This window comes from Adiantum capillus-veneris, chromosome 20 (assembly GCF_014529385.1).
Source record: "Adiantum capillus-veneris isolate H3 chromosome 20, ASM1452938v2, whole genome shotgun sequence".
NCBI lineage: Eukaryota > Viridiplantae > Streptophyta > Polypodiopsida > Polypodiales > Pteridaceae > Adiantum > Adiantum capillus-veneris.
Genome location: NC_140950.1, coordinates 35,206,793 through 35,227,545, shown reverse-complemented (window position 1 = coordinate 35,227,545; position 20,753 = coordinate 35,206,793). Strand labels below are relative to the sequence as shown.

Sequence of the window (20,753 nt, the reverse complement as noted above, 5' to 3'; positions counted from 1 at the left end):
TGCATAAATATCTTCCATGAATGCAGGATCTGTTGAATAACATAAATTGCAATGCTTCTGCAATAGTGGTGCTTCATGGCACATGACACCTTTGAAGGATCTGTTATCCAACATGCAACGAAATGTGGTTCCATTTTCATTGATGTTTTACATTAAGGAACTTGGAAATCTAAGTTTGCTAACTAGAACGCATTGATAATACGCCCAAATTGAGACCTAGAAGAGTCTTGTGAATGAGTATCTGGCCACAACAAGTTTTGCAAATGGAATTATTACAGGAAACTTCAATCTTGATACATGTTGAAATATTTCTTCAGAATCAATCATGAGCTTCATCTCTTCTTCTTCCAGAGACAAACATTTGGAATTTGGCAGCAAGTGATTAGGCAGCTCCCTTGCCCTTGCAGGATGTGGAGGTCCTCTTACAAAACTCTGTGGGTTAAATAAGGTCTCCAAGGTTGGATACACACCACCAAACTTGCCCCTGCCCATCCCATCCTCGGGCGCCTAGGTTTTACACACTGAAGAGCCCAAGTTATGTTTTGACCCAGCTTATTGGTTCCACCTCTATGTAATGAACACCACAATGTGATCCTAATTTAGCCACCCTAAGTGCTTTGTTGTCCATGAGAGCTACAACTTCCACCCATTTTGTGCAATAGGGTGTGGCTACAAGTTTAATTGTTGCTTCTATGGAATCCACAATGTCCAATCTCCATTTTTGAAAAGGCTCTAATGGAAGCATTGGGTTGTGGCCCATTATGTCTATATTGGTGTGGCCCCTTTCTCTTGACATTTCAACTAGCTTTTAGCATAATTATGTGTATACATCGCCACCACAAGCTTGCTTGTAATGTTTTTTTGCTTGTGATTTCTCTCAAAAAATGACCTCTAGAGTCGATGGCTCAATCCCTCCCCAATCATGGATAGGGAATCTTGGTTGTCCAATGGGTTGTCAATAGGCCCAAGTATTATGTCTTTTGGCATATTGTAGCCACGTTGGCTTGTGCACTTGTCGTCCGAAGTTGTGTAAGAGGGCTCCCCTCCTCACTAATTGCTACGTCCCTAGGGAGGTAGGATCAATGGCTCACATTAGGCATCGCGAGGCGGGTGCAATTTGAGCCGTCCAATCGCTTTTTGAACTAGGTGTGAATTAAGTGTGAACTCGGGAGGTATGTGCACCACACCAAATTTGATGTGAACTCAATGTAACCTAAGTGTGAGCTTCGTGTAAACTTGGAAGGGTATGCACACCACACCAAATTTGGTGTGAACTCAATGTGAAAAAAGTGTGACCTAGGTGTAAACTTATACGTGAAGACGTGATCTATGAACTTAACACAACACACCCTTCAATGAGCGTGCAATAGCATAGCGGTTAGAGTTGATCCCAAGGGTGGGGAGGGGAATAGGTTCAAGCCCCAGACTTGAAAATGTGGGAATCTTTTGCATTCCCTACGCAATCCAATGGTCATGATCAATTGGTGATTGTAAACCGTTGATCCCACCTCCCAAAGGGCTTTGGGAGGTGTCAATTGGTGACATGGGAGGGCTTCCTCATATGACATACACCCGCTAAAACATTTTTTAAGAAAGGGGCCCTCTTTAATGTGTAGGACCCTTTTTATTTTTTCTTGTGGCCATATACCCATTAAAAACAAGTTTCCACTGCTCATTTAATGGTGTATGAGAAAGCCCTCTAAGCTGCCTAAAAGAAAGGAGATCCCATCTTTTGGTGGTGATTTAGTGTGTGTTGTATTGTAGAAGGTGCACAACAATGACTAATACTCAACTTTCATAATCAACCAAATAGAGAACATCAACCCATAAACTTGTTTATGATGTTTGTGTTGCCATAATATGGAAGTGATAGGTCCATCGCTAGGAGGTTTTATCATTGGCTTCTGTATACACCCAACATTCTAGGGCAAGCCTTATGTTGGTATTTGCACACTCAATAGTACTACTTCCTCTTTTGTGTGCCCTTAAGATTCATGTTCTCATCATAGCTTTGCTCACATCATAGCTTAATAAAATAGAACAATGTATGCAATACTACGAATTTTTATATGATCGTAGGACACATTGGAGATTTCTTTTGACATTGGCTTGCAGTTTGTGTCACGCAGAGTCTTTTGAGTTTATTGTAGAGCTAATGGCATGAATAAATAGATTTTTATACCTCACTTCATTTACAAGCATATGCTAGTCTCTAAGGAAACCTTGCTTGGTTGCCTATACCACTTTTCCTCAAATAGCTCTTTATATCACCATACATGCATACTTATAGTCACATTACTGTTAGGCGATTCATGAGCAAATTGCTTCACATTGAACTACTCGCATCACTTGAGAAGCCGAAATCTGTGTGGCTTCTGCGACTCCAATATCACAATAGATAACAATTTTTAGCTAGGATTGCTTGTTATAACACATATTTTGATGCCATATCTCCCATGGCTGAACGGTAGGATTGTTGTACAAATTCTATGGGCTTGTTACCCTACGGTTATATGCCCTCATATCTGAGGTGTTGCTTATGTTACATTTTTCTTGGTCTTCATGTTTTGTTATAGCTCAGTGGCAAAATAAACATTTGAAATGTCAATAGAAATGTGCGTGGATAAGGTCAAAGTCATTTTGGCAACTGAAGTGCATTTGGATGTTATAGCTAAAGCCTACATATGAATTTGATGAAATCCCTCGTAATGCAAAATTTATGTGCATTGATGTAATTGATGAGTAATAGGCCATGCTTAACAAAAGAAACCCTGGATGGCTTTGTGAGTGTAGATGGGCTCAAATGTGGAGAATTAAATCTTTGAGGAACACATTCAAATGGCACAAGCATATGAAGGCAAGGATCCACAATTCACAAGGCATTGGTGAAGGCACATGTTCAAAGTCCTTATGTGCACCACAAGCACAAGACGAGCATTGTCTTGCTGAGGAGGACCCTTCTGAAGATGATGCTAGTTCTATTGAAATGTTGGTTTATAGCCTCTAGAGTCAAAAGACACCCTTAACTTTCATCATGAATGCTTTGCAAAGCTAAAGGGAAAGGCATGCAGGGACTATAAGCAACAAGTGGACCACCAACCAGTGCCTTTTGAAAATCTCTCCGAGAATAGGTATTGGAAGAGTGTAGAAAATCAATTTCAACTTCCAAAACTGGTATTTTTTGCATGCTACAAGTGAGTTGAGAACCTTGACATTCATATACAAGTGTCTTGGTGGGGAGGGAAATCCCATTAGAAGGCCACGTGTTACATATTCTTGCAAACAGTGTAACATATTTTTTGTATATTAGTCGCCTTTCTAAATAAAATGCATTGTTTAGAAACTCTGAAGACAAGTGATGGAAGTCTGCCTTTGTCAAAATAAATATTGATTTTTAACAGAAATTTTTCCCGTCAAAAATTAACCTGCTGAGAATCTTAATGTATGTTTCTTCTTGAACCAGTCAAATGATGCCTAGTTAAATTTTCTATGCCTAATTTGGATGTATGGTTGAGGAAGCTTGGGGTGCTTATATATCTTCCATGAATGCTTTTTTAGTGCAAGCTCTTTGATAACATGAATTGCAATACTTCATTAGCAGTGGACTTTATACCACATGTTTTGCAGAAGATTTTCGACCCAATTAACTGATATTATGCATGCTTTACATAAAGGAGCCTAGCAATCTAAGTATAAAATCAGGATCCAAAAGAGTCCTAAGAGTGATTATTCAATAAATTTCTACACAACCAATTATGATCTTCATCTCTTATTTTCCCAACCACAAACAATTGATTAGGTGGCTCCCTTGCCCTTCGAGGTGTGGTTGTGGAGACGTCCCTCTCACAAAACCTGTTGCTGCAAAAAATTACATTGCTAAGTTTACTATTTTGAACTGCACTAAAAGCTCGATACACACCAAACTCCCCCCTCTCGAGTGTAGGTTTTGAGGGAGCTACAAAGTGAGATTTTACGTTTTCTTGAGCCACATTGTATGTTCTCCCAAAAAAAAAGCTCACTCCAAAATCGCTTTCAAAGCTCACTCCTAAAACTTGCTCCTTAACTTGCAATATTGTTTAATAGACATTATGCGTAGACAATGCAGATCATATGTACATTTTTACAGGAGCATGAACACATTCTAAGAACATGCAAAGCATACATAGCACCAATATATATATACATAGTTGACACGTACGGTCATGTACAACAGGTACACGTACGAAGACGTGCCGTACTAATCGAACTAAAAAAAATTAGACGTACGATAACGTAACGTACGATGCAAAAAAAAATCACACGTCTTACACATGATAGATCATATGAGTCATGACATAGACCTTAGTACTTAGTACTAAATACTTGTAACTTAAGTCTTACAAGTTAGAACATGAAAGATCTGTCATGGACATTGGAAATGGCAATGTCCGAAGAAAGAAGAATCATGATCTCCAAAGTGGTGGCGGCCATAGTAGATCCGATACTTGAGCCTTGTCGCACATAGGTCATGGTTGTTTGAGCCAATGCAGCCATTGGGATCTTGGTCAAATGCAGTCGAGATGCAAAACAATCCCACACCAAAAATCACCCCCGCAAAAAAAAATAAAAAAAATTGGACGAGTCATGTACGGAACATATGAGTCGTACGGTACGGTACGGAACGTCCCGTACGTCGAACGTGGACAACCCTAATATATATATATATATATATATATATATATATATATATATATATATATATATATATATATAATATTCATGAAGGTTTAAAGGTACATCTTTTTCTTGACATTGCTCTAAGCAATATACTAGGCAAAAGCTTACATGTCATGGACAAACCGGTCGAGTCCAAGCATTTTTCTAGTAACACCAAAATGTTACATGTTGCAACAATTTTTGGACATTGCTATAACATGATCACATGACCAAAAAACAACCCCTCTCCTTATGATGCCCGATCAGCAAAGACTTTACAAGTGCACAATGGGTTCATTGCAATGTGCACTCCATATACATCATCATGTACTTGAGAACTTAAAGTCCTCACCATAAATCTCTCAATTTATTTTCTTTTATCACATCATGATTTGCCTCCATAGATATTGCAGTCTATTCGCCTAATGGTAGCAATGGAGATCCTTGATGATACCGTACGCTTATTAGGTCAGTCATCAACCACTTGAACCTTAAATCCTCCTTCCTCCACCATCTTTAATTCACTTGATTCCAAATTCGTCCCTTTCTACACATGCCATGTGTTTGGCGCTCTCTCTTAATATTAGATAATCGTATTATAGATTTGCCATGGACATATCCATTAGATAATGGATTACAATTCTTATCCTTGAGTAAACCTTATGTTCATTCTTCTCTCCAAGATTAAAGATCAATTCCCTATCAAACTCTATGAAAAAAGGATTAAGCTAGATATTGAATTGCTACAAATTTCATCTGTACTACCTCTTGATGATGGTATGTTCTCCCAATCTTGTAATATATGTTAGCCTTATGTTTTTTATTGTTCTTATTCACCCTTCGTTCCAATTATCTGTATGAAGAAGCAACCATGAATAAAACTAATATTTAAACCTTCAAGTTAAACAATTGTGTAGTCACTTTGACTTTTGGAAAATAACTTTATTCTGCACAACTGCATGTCATATCTCCACTAGTTCTTCTTAGTTGCTAGTGTAGACTTAAATGTAAACAGAACTAATGGAGAGATTGATTTACCTAGAATTTGCAATAGTAATGAATAAAACCTTGAAAGGTGTCATGTACTTAGGCACTTAGATACTCGATGAGGAGGTCAACTACAACAATCTACATAAGGAGGACCTAAAAGGCCCTTTAAGACCTCATTTCAGAATCTAAGAAACTGGGTTCATTCTGACCTCCACCCTATTGTTTCATATAAGGCAATTTCTAAATGTAAACCCTCTCTTGAAATCCCCACTCATGGTTGTCTCCATCGTCTTGGAGTCCCACTTATGATTGTGTGCCATAGTACCATCGACCTAACATGACTCCCATTATAGAAGAGTTCTTTTTCTCAGGAACATAAAGAGTTAAAGAAAACTCTTATTCAAAACATCCATCTTCTCCAAATTGAAAATTTCTTGAGGTTGGCCTTGCCACTTTACAAGTAGTTTTTATCATACATGATGTGGTGTAGGGTACTCATGGTAATATATAAAATTGAAATAGTGATCAAAAGTCACATTATATACAAAAGTGATTTTGGATTGAGAGTTTTAATGCATATGTAAGCGAGATTTGTGTGTTTTAGGAGGCTATTTTGTCCATCTCAATGTCTTTTTGAGCTTCAATCTTGCAACAACGAAGTGGAAGAGCTGAACACTAGCTAGTAAAGGACTCTCATAAAATCATGACTCACCAACGGTACATTCTTGGTACTCGATTCTATCTTTCTTAGGAGTTAATTATGATTTGTGCCTCTTCTTAATGTAATATGAGTACTTATTTCTAAGCTACCATATATAAACCTTGAAAAATCTAGAAGTTTATATCTTGTGTAGTAGAGGGATAGTTGCTATATTTTCAAGTTGTCTTCTCATATTAAAAATTTCAAAATGAGACTGATTTGATCTCTTGACCCACTAGACAATCCACTGGTTCAAATACTGGTCCAATATATCCTGATGGAGTGCCTATCACTCATGAAAGAACTTTTCATCCGAGAGAAGTCGCCCACCTTTTTGAACTAGGAGGAAAGGCATTCTTACACAAATTTTTATCTTGACCAACATCGTTTTTTTAATGATGGCATGAAAAAAAGTAGTGCTTGGTTCAAAAAGGTCTTCAATAGCACATATTTGAAGAAATATACTAGTGTAAAGTTACACACAAATATGGATGTAGATCAACACATCCAAAACTTTATCGAAGCTCATATTAAAGAGTTGGACACCATTGAGTTTGGCCTAGGGCCAAAGGATAAATTTCCTTGGAAAGTAGATGATGTATATGAAAAAGTTTTAGAATGGAGGCGTTTCAACAATTAGGAAATAATTACTTGCAAGATTACTACACCATTGTCCAATAGGATGGTAGTAGTCGAGGTCTCTCACAGGATGTGTCTTGCACCTTGCAAGATCCAAGCAATCGAATGTGTTATGCAGCACCTAAGCTTTCTTTCATAGTATGTAAAGAAGAAGAGACAGATTGGTATGTTGAATTGTATGAAAGTAGGAAAGATATACCATTGATAGTCATTGTCTGGTGATATGGCATGCAACGTGGTACTAGTGAGGAATATTTGAAAATTCCTAGCCTAGATTGAGATCTCATGATGTTTGGTGTGGGCACATTTCAAATGGAAACAAGTACTTCACATTACCTTCTATGGGAGGTAGAGATCACTCATAAAGTGAACAACATGCAATGCATCAACCCCATATACATCCCAGGATCTGGTGGCAAGCTCATAGGTGACTACAAAATTGTATCTATCCAATTCTTTCTTTGTCTTAAATATTTGACACTTTCTTACTTCAATAGATTATGACATTTATCTTTTTTGATAGGGAGATTGTATTGTCATACCCTTAGTTTATGCAAAAAGACAAACTTATACTAAGGTGCAAGGAGACATGGTAGGCGACAAGCTTAAGGATGTATTTAAGTAGTATGTTCAATTCTATATCAAAATAACTTTATCAACTCTTCAGGAATCTCAAATTGTGGAGGATTTCACTATGATGCATAGTGAAGGCTCTTTGGACAAGGGTGCTTTTGGAATGGGTTGGAAGACCTTTTCTAGAATACATGAATGAAACCCTAGAGCTAAGTGATGCATGTAAGATGCAATATTTTTTGGGTACAACAATTGCAATTCAAGAACAATGGTTATATTGACTATAATTATGTTATTTAATATCTTTTTAGCTTCATTCAGTCAAATCTATTCTCCAACCCCAAGTATGGAGTCGTTAAACAAAACGTCTTAGCTTCTCAAATTGGAGAGGATTTTGATAGCTATCAAAAGTAGACCTTGTTTCCAAAGACCTCCATCTACATGCGAGGATCCAAACCCACGGTATTGAGTCGTGGCCTTCTGAAAGGATGTGTAGAACATGCTCACTACAAACATGTGGTAATCGATTCCTGTCCATTCTTATCAAGCTATTGATAAGCTAATGATACACTTGTATGTCATCATTTTGAGAATGTTTTATAAATTTCCAGTCCACTTTTGAAATTCAAATGCCAAATACAAGTGGACTTCAAGAAGAGACTATCTTGGACAAAAATCATGGGTATTACATGACCACTAACTTTTACGTAAGTAAATAATTGATTTTAACATTTTGGATATTGAATCGTTAGTTGATTGTGTCAGCATTTGGCATGCTATTTCTTCTTCAAAAGATGTTATCACTTTATTATTTTTTTGTCAATTAGTTTGCATTCTTGTTGTCCATGAGCCAACCCTTACCTTCATGCTAGAGTTTTAAAGCATTCAATTTTCTCCCCATGTATTGTACACGAATGTTACATTTGTTATTTAATATAAGCTTTAGAATAAGTGAAACTATTATTTTTGCTTTAGCCATAGTCATGGAACCTCTTCTAGCCCTGCATTACACAGTGTGTTACCAGAAAAATTTATCTGTGGTATTCATTATTTGATATATAAGATGTAACCTATGGTTATGCAATGTTGTCAACCTTCTCATTATGTCTTGATATTTAATTAATTATTTAGTTTCTTCTTTGGTTTACCCTATCCATATTATTGTCAAAGGACAAGGAAAGTGGCTTTGAGAAATACTAGGTAATGAGACATGAAGAGAGTAATCCTAATCAAGGACAAGTGGAGAAGGTATGTCTCTCTAGCTACTAAACTCATGTATCTCAATTTACTTTTTTATATGTTCAATGCATAGTGTTTAAGTCACTTATTCAATGTAGCTCATTGATTTAGCAAAACTCGTCTATGATATTCATTATTTTGGCGTGAATATAACAAATGATGATGCAACATTGTCAACTATTTCATTGTTTTGTGATATTTAAATTAAACATTTTCTTTATTTGTTCACATTTTCATCAAAAGAAAATGAGAACGACTTTGAGAATTAAGAGGTGTTGAGACTAGAAGAGAGTAATCATAATCAAGGATAGTCTCAAAAAATTTGTCATTCTAGTTACTAAACTCATGTTTTTTATTTTACTTTTTCATGTACTCAATATACATTCTTTGGGTCACCTATTCAATGTAGCTTATAGATCTAGCAAGACTATTGTTTAAGCTATCTATAGATTGAAATTGGATTTATTACCCCTAATCTAGTCTACTACTGGATCAACTTTCGCAAAACTTATTAATTAGTTTGGTAGATTCCCTGGAACCTCTCCCAAAACACACGAAAAGAGTTTTGCAAAGCGCCCCCTTCGCCATGCCTCCCCCGTTGCCCCCAAAATCTCTTGCGCGGAAACCACCAGCGAGCTGCTAACCAATGACCACCTTCCACCTTTACCTGCGCATTGCAGACATGCCGTAAAGAAAAAAAGTCTATTCGTGTCCGGCGTCGCGGGTCCTTAGTCCTGCGACTCCTGCATGCATCCACACATAGAGGGCTACCCGTGTGCGCCCGGGTCAGGCGATAGGGTACCAAGACTACAAGTATGAAAGAGAGGGAGTTCGCGAGTCCGCCGTCCCTGCACACAAGGGAGTTTGCCATCCCTGTGTAGACAAACATGTGTGTGTGAGAGAGAGAGACATTCTTCCTCTCTCTGTGTCTCTATCTTGTAGACATCCACCACCAGCACTCCTCCTGTGATGCACAGTAGAGCTAAGAATCTGGCTCACACTTTCTTGCTCTCCCCCTCCGCATGGCATTTCCCTCCGCGCACACACACTTGACCTGCTTTGTGCAAGAACACTCGACCAGCCGAGAGAGAGAGAGAGAGAGAGAGAGAGAGAGAGAGAGAGAGAGAGAGAGAGAGAGAGAGAGAGAGAGAGAGAGAGAGAGAACTTGCTGTTGAGGCCTCCCTTGCCCAAGCAAACAGAAGAAAAAAGTATGCGTAGCGTAGACGAGACAGAGGGAGAATGCACAACCAGCCAGCAGCCCCCCCCCCCCCCCCCCCCCTCCTCTTTGTTGCCTAGTTGAACTGGCTGATCGAAGCGCGATGCCGACACGGAGAGAGCTACCCCCCATGGACCTACTGCTCACCAGCTAAATGGCCTGCGACCTGCCTCCCGCACATGGCATTCCCCCCTCTCTCTCTCTCTTCTCCTGTTTCCTCTATTTGTTGTGCAACCAGAGAGCGAACAAAATCTCTCTCTCTCTCTCTCTCTCTCTCTCTCTCTCTATACTCTCTCCACGTGCCACCTTCCTTCCCTTTTCAAAAACCCTCACCTCATACTCTCCCATCTCAAGAAACATCTTCTTCAACGTATCTCCTCTCCCCTTTTTCACTTCAAAGCCATGAAAAGGGATCTCTAAAGATACCCCTTAATCAACCCAAAACCAAAAATTGGTGGGGCCTACTTCCATTTTTGCATAATTTAATCAAGCGCAAACTCTGTGTAACATCAAAAGATAAAAAATGTGGTTTTGGAAAGAAGGATACGATAGGGCAAGAAGAGAATATCTCAAATTATGGCACGTTGAAGAAAATAGACCCTTTGGTGAATGCATTTTGTTAATTTTCTAATAGTTTGTGTTATTGCCAAAGTTCATTATTGGAGTTGCAACATAGACAAATTTTAAGAGGCTGTAGGTATGAACTTTCAAAAGGACAAGGATTATATTGGTATTTCATGTACACGATATGGTCTTGCATAGTAGTTTAGATACATACATATAGTTTTATGCCTGAAAATATTTTATTTGTTTAGTTTATAATTATTTGATATATCTTATAGAAATCTGCTATCCATCACGATTGATGGAGAGAAGATTCTCGATTTGAAAATGGGTGCTTCATTGAAACTCCCATTAGGAAAATTTTGGACTAAAAAATGGGCCTTGTAAGAATTGTTGATGTGGCATAGCTTTCAAAAAGTGGGGATTGGTAATTTTTTTGTAAATAAGATCCAAACTTGTCGGAGGTTGGATATTTAGAATCTACTCTTCAAATGCTATGATATATAGCATGCATGTATCGGACATTGCCTTCATGTAGATCTAGAAAAAGGTGATTTTAGATTACCGTAACGGTAACAAAATCTGGCTGATTGAAAAAAAATGGCATAACTTTCATAGAAATCATCCAAACTTTTCGGACCTTGGCTCTTTAGAATCCATTTTTCAAGAACTTTCCAATGATAGGTCATATCATGGGGTTCTAAGCAATATTTAGAGGGGTCTACTTGGTTGCTTTTTTTTGTACAACTTTGATGATGTGGCACTCTTAAAAGGCCCAAAAATGAGTTCAAAATTTTCCTAATGAAGAGGCAAACAGGATGGATTAAAGGAGATTGAGGTATAAGCATAATATATTGACTCCCAAGTGTATAACATTATTTTTTCATTGTTGTGTAAGTTTTGATTTGTGTGACAAATCCTTATCCATTCTTACAACTTGATTGTGATAATTTTTTTAATTGAACTATCAATACAAAAAAGTCGACTTCATGCAAGATGACGCAACATACAGACTTGCGTATGATTAATGTTGACCTAGAGAATTGGGTATGCATAAGATTAACATAAGTATACTAATATCTACTCCATTTCTTCATAATTTAATCAAGCGCAAACTCTGTGTAACATCAAAAGAGTAAAAATGTGGCTTTGGAATGAAGGATATGATAGGGCAAGAAGAGAATTGCAAACGCCTTAAACCTTTGAGTAGGCCGGAACCCAATATGATTGCATAGTCGAAGAATCCTAATTAGCAAAACAGAATGAGGCTCCATTGCAAAGAGATATGCTCAGTTTGGATCCAACACATCTTTATCATCCCTAACCATAGTGAGAGGAAAATGACCTGGTGCATACTTGCAGATGAACCTTGCACTCGTCTCGAAAAGAGGGATGATCATAAGCTCAAGTAACCCTGCAAATAAGGTGAAGCTCCATTGTGATGATAGAACGAAAAGCATTAACAACAACGGGATGGCAACTAGGTGAATGCTTGAAAGCCACAAGGAAACAACCAAAAGCTCTGCTGTGATCGGATTACAAGAAGCTGCTCTCCACTTAGTGTCGCTAGCCATCATCTGTGAATCAAGGAAACAAAGCCCGAGGCCCGCTTGATTGTTAAATTACAGGAGGTCTCTGGCTCCTCACCCGAAGGGGTGAGGTGGCCCTAGGTACGGGCGAGGGGGTGAGAAAAGGGAGCGAGGGCTCGGCAGGAGGGTGAGGGGTAAGGGGAGTAGGGCGAGGGGGACTAGGACGAGGGGTGGTGAGGGGGGCGAGGGGGAGGGACTAGGGCGAGGGGTGGTGAGGGGGCGAGGGCGAGTGGGTAGGGGGCGAGGGGGAGGGACAAGGGACGAGGGGGTGAGGGGGAGGGACTAGGGTGAGGGGGTAGGGTGAGGGGTGGTGAGGGGGCGAGGGCGAGTGGGTAGGGGGTAAGAGGGTGAGGGGGAGGGACTAGGGCGAGAGAGGGGGTGGTTAGGGCGAGGGCAAAGGGAGGGGGTGGGTAGGGACGAGGGCAAGAGAGGGGTGGGTAGGGGCGAGTTGGGAGAGGGGTGGGGAGAGTTGGGAGTTGGGAAAGGGAGAAGAGGTAGCAAACTATCAGGAGAAGGGAATTCATCAAGCAGGACCTGCTCTATGAAGGGGGTTTTCTAGACACAGAGGAGAGCTTTGTCGTGGTCGAGGAAGCAGCCAACCACCAATGAGGCTGATATTCGAGGGAGTGTGAACTCCTGTAGAGGAGATTTCTTCCCGCTTCTATGCTTCTTCATAGGCTCGCCAAATTCAAAGGCTTCCACTAAGGGCGCATCAAGAGTAGCTTTTGTGACCTTCAACCTTTGAGCTGGCTCAAATGGCTCATTAGGTTTAGGTATTGTGGAAACATTGGAAGAGGTTGTACGTTCATGCAAAGAGTGAATAGAGACTCCATAACAGGGCAGAGATTTGGTAGCATCCAACCACTCCAACAGATCCTTGTCTGACTCGTCAGGTAGAGTAGGTTGTTCTTGTTCAGGGTTAGTTTCCATTGACAAAGAAACTTGCTGCACCACGGGATCCATACCTCCTTCTAAGAGAATGGGTTGCATCGGGGAGCCAGAAGTATGTATCCACATGGCATCGTTTCCCCAATCATGAAGTGCTTTAGTGTGTCGCAGCCATGGTCTTCCAATGAGCAAGGGAAATCCGCCCTCAACCTGGGGAAGACGAACCACAATGAAATCCAAGTTAAAAGTAAAGTCTTGTACCTGCAGAGGCACATTGTCCAATATGCCCACTGGGTAGACTGTCCGTTGGTCGGCCAATGTAACTGTGAAGGGAGCAGGGCGAGTAGGTTGTAGACCTAGAGCTAACATAGTGAACTCGGGCATCAGGTTGATGCCCGATCCACCATCCACTATCACTCCTAAGAATTGCTGACCCAAAACAGGCACTGTCAGGTGAGGGCTTCTATAATTAGTTAGTGGAGTAGCGGGATTGGATATTATATAGGACTCGGATGGTCGCACTGGGAGGTGCCTGCTACTAGGCCTGGCTCTAGGGTAAAGTGACTGAATAAGAGCAAGGGTGTCACTTCGAAAACTCGCATCTAGTCGCTCGCAGCATGTCGTAGAGGGACACTTGTTGGAAGGTGTTCTTCAAGATTGTCTCTGCTGTAAGCTTCTCTTTTTCTACCTGTTGTTTCTCTGGTACCTTGATATTCTGTAGATCGGAAACTGCTTCCAAGAAAGCTTCATCAAGATCGGAGAGCAAAGATTTGGATTCTTGCTTGCCACTGGTTGCCGCATGTGGTGTGGATGGCCACAAGGAGAAACCATATTGGATGCCGGTGCTGCCAAGATTTTGCTGTATTTGTCACAGTAGTAGCAATCCTTGCCCTCATGACCAGACTTTTCACAGAAGTGGCAGTAAACCCGAAGGGAAGGGGACAGTCCTGTGGAGGGTGTCCTGGAGAGTGGCATGAGCTGCACCATACCATAGCCTTAATCTCCTATTGAGACCTAAGCTCTTCTAGCTCTCTCTTTATTGATCCAAAGCGTCGTGATGTGGGGGCTTCTCCTGTCTGAGGAAGATTGATTTCTCCTCTTAAAGAGCTCTCTGTAACTTTAGGGCTTCAAGTTCTCTGCGCAAAGAAGTCAATGGATCAGCAGGACTACTTTCCGAAAACACAGAGGGAGTCTCTATGTGAGGGGAGTTGCTGAACAGCTTCCTAGCCCCCTCTATCCTAGTAGCAGCTGCGATGAACTCCTCCAGAGTGGCATCGGGTCGGAGACTCTCTCGGAGTTTTTGCTGAGAAGTTTTGGGGAGCGCCTTCTCCACCCACTTATTAACCATGAATTCACTGGGTTGCTGGGGGAGCTTGGCCACCAGAGACTTAGGTTTAGTCATAAGCTCTTCAAAAGTCTCCTCTGGCTGGAGCACCATGTTGGACAACTCATCCAACACCTTCTCCTGGTAGTCACCTGCCTTGAAAGCTGCACATAACTGTTGTCTTAAGGCTTCCCAAGTTGCAAAATGGTTCTCTGCAAACTGGCTGTACCATTTGTTTGCTAAGCCATCCAAGGTGGATGAAAAGAGTACCAAATAAGCATCTTCTCTGTTAAGACCACGACCCCTATAGAGAGATACAAACCTCCTTGCATGGTCGTCAGCATCTTCTGAAGAGAGTCCTTTGAGGCTAGGGGACTTGATGTTTACCTTGGCCAAAACACTAGCCAACGCCTCCATGGCCCCTTGCTGAGCCTGTTGTAATAGAATAGGAGAGAGATTTACTAGAGAAGGTGATCTGTTGGAAGATGAGGAACCGGATGAAGGAATGGGGGAGGTCCTGTGTAGAGGTATGGGTGATGAGGTTGATAGACTTATAACGGGTACCAAGGGTCGTCTTCTGTTGTAGTATTTCAGAGGGCTCAGTAGTGCGCTTTGACGCTCGACTGAACGCCTTGTATGTGTCATGCAGTGACCACCAACCCAACCAAACTTTGGTCAAGAAGACCCTTAATTGTGGGCTGAACGAACACAGGTCTAGCCCAGGACGAGTGAGGACTAGACCACCTAGCTGAGCTGGACCAAGACGAGGAGGACTCGACCAGGGCGAGGAGGACTCGACCAGGGCAAGGATGAGCTGGACCAGGACTAGGGACGAGCTGGACAAGACAAGGAGGACTAGACCAGGGAGAGGAGGACTGGACCAAGACTAGCTACACAATGCAAGCAAAGTAGGCGAAATTATCTCCACAGAGAGTGAGACTTCCTTTGAGATCCCATCGTGGTCGCCAAAATGAGAGCACCTGTAGTGCGGATAATGTGTCGTGTTCTCTACAGTGGGTGGTCCTCAGTGCAATGTGCATGGCAATCTCACTCAAACAGAATGAAATCAAAGGAACAATAGACAACAGCTGAGCTCACAGAGACAGAGACACAACAGCAGTAGACCATAACAAATGACTCGACTATCTCCAAGAACTGATACAGACTCTCGCGTGGCACCACACTCAGCTCCAGCCCAGGACTCACAGGTACAATGGGGGTGTCGAGGCTCAGATGTGCAGGGATGGTGAAGACGTGCTCTGTGTATCCACTCTTGCTAAACTGCCTAAAGATAATATATGAAGAAGATGATGATCGTGACCCAACAACTACTACTCACATGTACCACCATAAAGAGCCTCCCATGGCTCATAAATGTCATCCATGTGGTCACCTGGCCACGATGTCCACTAGACCAGTCCGTATCTCTACTGCCACGTGTCACTGCGCAATCCAGAGAGTCTATCCAGTGTGAACCAACTTAGACCAACTGTACTAATTCTGTGTCCTGTGAAAGTGACACTATAGCCTGCTACAGATCTGCAATCTATGAGTCGAGCTCTTTCCATAGATATGCTACATGATATGATTTTACCCACTAGATTTTAGATTCTATTTTGGGGGGAAACTTTGAATTCAAATAAACTAGCCGTTTTTCTTGTTTGAATTCAAAAGCTGTCCTTTGATTACTTTCTTAATACAAAAGGTTTGACTTCCTTAAACTGCCAAATAAAGAGGCCCTCCTAGACCCCATTCTCTTCCTAATGTTAGATACATACATATAGTTTTATGCCTAAAAATATTTTATTTGTTTAATTTATAATTATTTGATATATCTTATAGAAATCTGCTATCCATCACGATTGATGGAGAGAAGATTCTCGATTTGAAAATGGGTGCTTCATTGAGACTCCAAGAGGCAAACATGATGGACTAAACGAGATTGAGGTATAAGCATAATAAATTGACTCCCAAGTGTATAACATTATTTTTTCATTGTTGTGTAAGTTTTGATTTGTGTGACAAATCCTTATGCATTCTTACATATTGATTGTGATAATTTTTTTAATTGAACTATCAACACAAAAAAGTCGACTTTCATGCAAGATGACCCAACATGCAGACTTGCGTACGATTAATGTTGACCTAGAGAATTGGGTATGCATAAGATTAACATAAGTATACTAATATCTACTCCATTTCTTCATAATTTAATCAAGAGCAAACTCTGTGTAGCATCAAAAGATTAAAAATGTGACTTTGGAAAGAAGGATATGATAGGCCAAGAAGAGAGTATCACAAATTATGGCACGTTGAAGAAAATAGACCCTTTGGTGAATGAATTTGTTAATTTGCTAATAGTTTGTGTTATTGCCAAAGTTCATTATTGGAGTTGCTGTTAAGTATGGAGGCTGATTTACCCTTGTAATTTTCTGTGGTAAAAGTGCACATTTGTAAGGCCCCCATTATGAGGAGAAGCCATCGTGCGTGAAGGAAAATCACTCACCAGAAACCAAAAGTTTCATGGACAAGAATCAGGGGCAACTTTTTTTTCCCAGGCCGGAATATTCCTTTTCGCCGGAATATTATGGCCGGACGGCGGCCGAAAAGTGGTCGGAAAACAACCGGTCGGTTGGCCGGTGCCGGTAGTCAATGGCCGGTGGCCGGTGGCCGAATTCAAAAGCGGACTTGTCTTCTCAAGGGCGGCCACACATGGGCGGATTGGAGGGTCCGATTTGGATTTATTCGCACAAGGGCGGCTACACATGGCTGCCTCTCATAAGAGAGGGCAGCCCTTTTGGCCTATAAAAGGAGACCATTTCTACACACATTTCATAGTGTGAAGTTGATGCAACAAAGTGAGTGTGAGGTGGTGAGAGTGAAGCAAGGCGGGAGATCCATTAAGGGTATAATCCCTTTGTAAACTACTTCTTGTTTTGAAGTACTAAAGCCATTGAGTGGCTGCATTCCCGTGGACGTAGCCCACATTGGGTGAACCACGTATATCGTGTGTACTCTCTCTCTCTCTCTCTCTCTCTCTCTCTCTCTACTCTATAATCTCTTGTGTGTGAAATCTATCTCTCTCCATTAAGTAATCTACTCAAATATCTATTTAGCTACGTCTTATTTCCTAACAACTGGTATCAGAGCAAGGTTTGCTTGTAGCTAAATTATCTCAAGGAAAGGATTCCTTGAATTGAGTGGGAGTTATGGCAGAGGAAGGGAAGCTCAAGATTGAGAAGTTCAACGAAAAAAACTACCAACATTGGAAGATGCAGATTGAAGACTATCTCTACCAGAAGGATCTCTATTTGCCACTAGGCGGTCTTGCGAAGAAGCCCGCAACAATGGCAGATGAAGCATGGATTGTCCTTGATCGAAAGGCACTGGGAACAATCCGGTTAAGCTTGGCGTCAACGGTGGCCTTCAATGTTTCGGAGATGAAGACCACGTAGGACTTGATGAAGTCACTTGACGACTTCTACTAGAAACCATCGGCATCCAATAAGGTATTTCTTATAAAGAGCTTGTTCAATCTAAAGATGGCAGAGAATGATTCAGTTGCAGAACACCTAAATGACTTCAACACAAACATAAGTCAACTTCGATCAGTGAAAATCAATTTCGATGACGAAGTGCGAGCTCTCTTTATACTATCATCTCTACCGGATAGTTGGGACAACCTTGTGATGGCTGTAAGTAATTCTATTTCTGGCACAAATACTCTTAAGTTTGATGATGTTGTGGATGTTCTCCTAAGCAAGGAAATACGAAGGAGAAGCACAGGATAATCATCAAGTGCTGCACTGTAAGTGGAAACAAGAGGAAGGCCTAAGGAGAGGTTCAAAAACCAAAAGGGTCGTGATCGCTCAAGGCGGAGCAAGTCACGCACAAAGTCAGTTCTTGAATGTTGGAACTGCGGCAAGAAGGGCCACGTCAAGAAGGATTGCTGGTCAAAGAAAAAGAAGGAGACAGAGTCTCAAGACAACAAGCCAACATCGGAGGCCAATGTGGCAAGTAAAGTAGAGCAAGATGCTCTAATTCTCTCATTAGACAATGTGTCTAATTCCTGGATAGTATATTCCGGAGCTTCATTCCATGCGACACTACACAAGCAACATTTCCAAAACTACACCAAAGGTAATTTTGGGTATGTATACTTGGGAGATGATGAAGCTTGTGAGATTGTCGGCAAAGGTACAGTTTCTGTCAAAACAGCTAATGGAAATGAGTGGAAGCTTAAAGATGTTAGGCATGTTTCTTCTCTTTGCAAAAATTTGATCTCTACAGGACAATTGGATGATGAAGGTCATAACATTGCATTCGGAAACAAAAGGTGGAAGATCTGAAAGGGATCTTTGGTGGTTGCCAAGGGAGAAAAAGTCGGTATACTTTACTTGTGTACTGTTAGCACGCAACCTTCAGCTTGTGCAGCAACTACAGAAGTTGACAGTGCGGTGTGGCACTATCGGCTTGGGCATATGAGTGCCAAAGGAATGCAAATCCTTCAAACAAAGAAGCTTCTACCAGGTTTGGAAGAAGTGGACTTAGAGTTCTGTGAAGATTGTGTTTATGGTAAACAAAAGAGGGTAAAATTTTAAAAATCAGGAAATGAAAGAAAAAAATAAAAAACTTGAGTTGATTCATTCTGATGTTTGGGGTCCTGCAAGTACACCATCACTTGGTGGCTCATTGTACTATGTAACATTCATAGACGATGCGACTAGAAAAACATGGGTTTATGTCATGAAGAATAAATCCGATGTATTTTCCATATTTCAAATGTGGAAAGCCTTTGTGGAGAATGAAACAGGTACCAAGGTTAAATGCCTCAGATCCGACAATGGAGGCGAATATTGCAGCTAAGCTTTTGAAAGCTTTTGTGCTAGCAATGGCATTCGGAGGCAAAGGACAACCCCAAGGACACCTCAACAAAATGGGATTTCGGAAAGGATGAACAGGACAATCATGAAGCGACCACGAAGCATGCGGCTACATGCAGGCCTGCCGCTTGAGCTTTGGGCGGAAGCTGTAAGTACGTCTGCGTACTTAATTAATCGGTCACCCTCAACGGCATTGGATGGGGAAGTTCCAGAAGAGGCATGGACAGGTAAACCGGTGAATTATGCATTTCTCAAAGTGTTTGGGTGTGAGGCTTTCATGCACATAGATAGAAGCCTAAGATCAAAGCTAGATGCAAAGTCCAAAAAGTGTCTCTTCATTGGCTATGGAGAAGGTGACTTTGGGTATCGCCTATGGAATCCTGAAGATGGTAAAATCTTAAGTAGTAGGGATGTAATTTTTAACGAACAAAATATGTACAAAGATTACTTGGAAAGAAAACAAATAAAAGAAACAGGTGATGAGTACATGGAGCTTGAGGACGGTGAAGACTCAAGGACTGCAAACGGTGACAATATGCAACAACGTCAACCAAATGAGGAGCCTCAACCTATTCTCCGAAGATCTACAAGAGCAAGTAGACCTCCAGAAAGGTTTGTTCCTTCCTTCAACCATCTCTTCATCTCAGATTCTGGAGAGCCGGAATCATACGAAGAAGCTATGCAACATGAATCCAAAGAAGAATGGACGAAGAGCATGCAAGTGGAGATGGACTCACTACATCGCAACCAAACATGGGAGTTGGTTGAGTTGCCTAAAGGTAAGCGGGCACTTCAAAACAAATGGGTGTATAAGTTGAAGGAAGAAGAAGGTGGGAAGAAAAGGTACAAGTCTAGGCTTGTGGTAAAAGGGTTTTCTCAAAAGAAAGGTATTGACTTCAATGAAATATTTTCTCCTTTTGTAAAAATGAACTCAATTAGGCTTGTCTTAAGCCTTGTGGCCGCTCATGATCTAAATCTAGAGCAAATGGATGTAAATTCAGCATTCCCTCACGGTGACTTAGAGGAGGAAATCTACATGCTTCAACCAAAGGGGTATGAAGTAAAAGGTAAGGAGAAAATGGTTTGCAGATTAAAGAAGAGCTTGTATGGTTTAAATCAAGCATCAAGACAATGGTACTTGAAGTTTGATCAATGGATGTTGGATCATGGATTCACAAGATGCAACTCGGATCACTGCGTCTACACGAAGAATTTGAGAGATGGGAAGTTCATCATCCTAATGTTGTATGTTGATGACATGCTGATTGCAAGTGCTAACATGCAGGACATCAAAGACCTAAAAGAGGAGCTGTCTAAATCTTTTTCAATGAAAGATTTAGGTGCTGCAAAGAGGATACTTGGTATGAAAATATCAAGGGACAGGACGAAGAAGACAATAAAGCTATCTCAAGAAGATTACATCAAGAAGGTACTAGAAAGGTTTGCAATGCAA

At 40.9% G+C, this 20,753-nt stretch overlaps 1 long non-coding RNA gene across 1 annotated transcript in view; it reads right to left on the bottom strand.

Annotated features, from left to right (window-relative positions):
- The window catches only part of LOC147432354 (uncharacterized), a 40,241-nt gene that overhangs the window by 9,919 nt on the left and 9,569 nt on the right, over positions 1 to 20,753 (bottom strand). The window lies entirely within an intron of this gene.